This window comes from Gymnoscopelus braueri (genome assembly GCF_963280865.1).
Source record: "Gymnoscopelus braueri genome assembly, chromosome: 6".
Taxonomy (NCBI): Eukaryota; Metazoa; Chordata; class Actinopteri; order Myctophiformes; family Myctophidae; genus Gymnoscopelus; species Gymnoscopelus braueri.
The window spans coordinates 4,415,391-4,419,490 of record NC_137607.1 but is presented as its reverse complement, the minus strand read 5'-3'; positions in this window follow the sequence as shown (position 1 = coordinate 4,419,490).

Genomic DNA, 4,100 nt, shown 5'->3' with positions numbered 1-4,100 from the left:
CATATTACACATCAATTTGGGGGTCCTTGACGGGGAAATGTATAGGAGAACCACTGTGTGCTAGCTAGTGTATTGGTTCTCAAAGTGGGGTCCGCGGACCCCCAGGGGTCCTTGGAGGGGTTCCACGGTGTCCCCAGCAAAATCTGTTATCTTGGCTATTAAAAAAAATAGCAGATGTACAAACTCACAGCTTGTGCCGCGCTGCGAGCTTGTAGATCTGCTGCTGTATTTTTGAATTGTTTTGAATGTATTGTTGTTTGATTTTTTTTTTGGAATAATACAGATTTTTTTCAACACAATGTTCTCTTGTGGAGATCCCTGGCAAAAAAACATTCTCAGATGGGGGTCCGTGGCCAAATACAATTTGGGGGTCCTTGGAACGAAACAGTTTGAGTACCACTGTACTAGTAGTGATTGGTAGTGACTGAAAATAGCCGAGCTTGTAGATCTGCGATTTTCAGGCGGCGACAAAGTGACAACCGGCGCGCACGCAGCTACTGTACTGTACGCGTAAATCAGGCTTAGATGTCAGTGTCTCTCAGTGCAGCGAGCAGCAGCCTGGCTTGTGGTTCATATAATACAGTACATGATAGTAGGTCAGTAGGCTGAGCCCGTTTCACTGTCAACGCCATGGAAGAACTCATACATCACACACTATCCTATTTGGGAGAACAGTGTGGAAATAAGAGCTAAAACTTACGTAAGACCTGAAGTCTCTGAAACCTCGCGTCTCCCTATTTCATCTTTTTATGTTTTTTTTGTTGTTTTATACTTAGTCCTCTGACACACATTTAGTGAAACTAGCCAATGTACAAGCTCACAAAACGCTGTGATGTGACGCGTTGGGCTCTCACAATTAGGACGTTTTACAACGATTTACGATTAAAGATCGTGTTTTTGTCGTTGAACACTGGAACATAATGGACACAAATGACATTTCTGTTTGGCTTTTTGGCTTTGAAGTTGCAGCTATGACAAATAACCTAGATATACAAAGAAATGACTGACATATTGAACAACTTAAATAATACTTTAAGTTGTTTAATAGCCGATCTACAAGCTCACAACGCGGCGGGATGCGACACTTTTTGAAAATGTTTTTGAAAAATACAATCAAATTTTCAACATGGAAACAATTATGACGTTTATGCAAAATAATTGCGATAATCTCAAATAATTGCGATTAGGCTATTGTGTAATAATTGTGACAGGCCTAGTGACGCGTTGTGAGTTTGTAGATCGGCTATTTACGCTAATTAACCCATTAAGACCGGGAACACATCTGTCATTTTTAGATTTCTCTGGCTATTTTTTAAAAATCGTGAAAATTTTAGCAAATCTTTGAATACATATAAATTTTTTATTTTTTTAACTCCTATCTTTGGTTCTAGGGGGTCCCTGGAACAAAATATTTTGAGATGGGGGTCCGCGGCCAAATACATATCATTTTGGGGTCCTTGACATGAAAAAGTTTGAGAACCACTGATTATAGCAACATAGGTTTTTTCAAAAAACTGTTATGATTTGTAGAATCCCCCAAAAGAAAAGATTTGAGTAAAACGTTTTGCACACATTTTCACGACTTAATTTTTTTTTGCAGATCTACAAGCTCGTAGCGAAAGAATAGCCAAAGAAATCTAAAATGACACAGATGCGTTCCCGGTCTTAATGGGTTAAAACTATAACTGTACAATTATTAAATGCATGACCTGTTTTGTCCATATAGCACATAATTTATTTGTATTATTGGTACTAGTCATTGGTACCAGTCAAGTTTTCAGTCATATCTGCTCTGCTGTAATGTTTGTTTTACAAAGCCTAGAAAGGCAAACAGAAATGTACTTTTCCTTTTCCAAGTTCCCCCAATGTTCAATGCTGCCAAAAAAAACAATTCAATCGTTAATCCCAATTAAATGTGTGACAATTAATTGTCAATTAAAACTTCATGATCGTCGTGGCAACCCCCATACACCAGCTTGAGTATTTACGACAACAGAGCGCCGGAACCTTATCCAAACTCATTATTTCACATTTTGCGGAGGCACTGTTTTCTGTGTGTTGCCTCTATTGACGCAATTAACCCACTAAGCCCGGGAACGTGTCTGTGTCGTTTTAAGATTTCTTTGGGCTATTATAAAATAGCAGCCAGATCTACAAGCTCGAGCTTGTAGATCTGCTATTTTTGAAAAATCGTGAACATTTTGTGCAAATATTTGAATCTATGTATTTTTTTAAAGCGAATATTTTTAACTCAAATATTTGCTTCTGGGGGATTCTACAAATGTCTTCTAAATCCTAACAGTTTTTCTTTATTTTTTTTTAACTTATGTTATGCTATAATATCAGTGATTCTCAAATGTTTTCATGTCAAGGACCCCCAAAAATTATATGTTTTTGGTCGCGGACCCCCATCTCAAAATATGTTGTTTCAGGGACGCCTCAGAAGCAAATATTTAGGTTAAAAAGGTTCGCTTTAAAAAAAAAATATATATATTCAAAGATTTGCAAAAATGTTCATGATTTTTCAAAAATAGCAGATCTACAAGCTTGTATATCTGCTATTTTTGAAGAGTCAAAGTGTAAAATAATGCTTTTTTCCCCCCTCAAATCTAAAAATGACACAGATATGTTCCCGATCTTAATGCGTTAACAGCTTTATGAGTGAGAAAGAGACGGAGAGAGAGAGAGAGAGAGAGAGAGAGTATCCAATGTGTAGAACATTACTATGCAGGGAGGCAATCCAAGACGTTGAAATTGCACCTCAGTTTGGCTGCTGCTGCCTCTACTGTGTAATTATTTGCTTTTCGACGTCTGTCTCCATGTCTCCCGAGGGGGCTCATATTTACTTTTTTTTAAATCTAATATAGGAATCACCCAGGAAGCGATAGCTACATTTAATAATATAAAACGATTGAGTGTGTCTCTCTGGCCGGTCGTTTTGTAAAAACATCACTTAAAGTACTAACAGTAATACCCAATTTATACCCCCGGTCGTGTGTAAGCCACTTCCTGACAAGAACAGATATTCAAGCTAACATCGTGACTTGTTCTTATAGCTTGATAAGATGTGTTCTTTTAGCCACAACCTTATAGCGTCACTGTTCTTGGGGCAAACATTGGGCCATAATAGCAGATCGACAAGTTCACACGATGAGCGTACCTTTTTTTGGGGGGGCATTTCGTAATAGGATATAGAAAATAGCCGAACGACAAGCTCACAACGCGTCGCATCACGACGCGTTGTGAGCTTGTAGATCAGCTATTTTGTCGTACAATGTATAGTGCTTAACCAATTACGACCGGGAACGCATCTGTGTCATTTTTAGATTTCTTTGGCTATTCAAAAATAGCAGATCTACAAGCTCATAGCGCGGCACTCGGCACCGAGTGCCGCGCTATGAGCTTGTAGATCTGCAATTAAAAAAAAATATATGAAAATGTGTGCAGTATGTATTTGTGTATATGTATATGAATATGTATTTTTTAAAGCAAAAATGTGTAACTCAAATCTTTGCTTCTGGGGGTCCCTGGAACAAAATATTTTGAGATATTTTTTATTTTTTATTTTTTTATTTAAAACAACTTTAGTTTTACATTTTTAGAATCGGTCTCAGGTCTTAATGGGTTAAGTGGTTAGAAAGAAGGTTCAGTTTTTTTTTCTAGCAATACCAGAACTGAATATTTCCATTCTTGGTTGTGTTTCTCTATCACTTTTCCTGTTTCTTTCCAACAATAGAACCAATGTAGTAGTAACAGCATTGTGTCCTTGAGCAGACACTAAGCTATTCACCTGTTTCCTAGGCTGTGTGTTTTCCACTTCTTGTCGATTTGATCCAATGAAATCTTATGAAACTGGTCAGATGACCAGTGATATCCAATGAAATCGACAGGAAGTGGAAAACACACAGCCTAGGAAACAGGTGAATAGGAATAAGTGCTGACTTCTGTTGTACACGCAGGCCCCACTTGCACAGTTCTCCTGAACTGCTGCTTCCCATAATATTTTGTTGTTTTGTTTAAAGGTTAAAACTCTATAATCATTCTATAGAGTGTTTGTCCAGTAACAGGGGGTCTCCCTCTCTCTCCAGCTCTTTGATAAA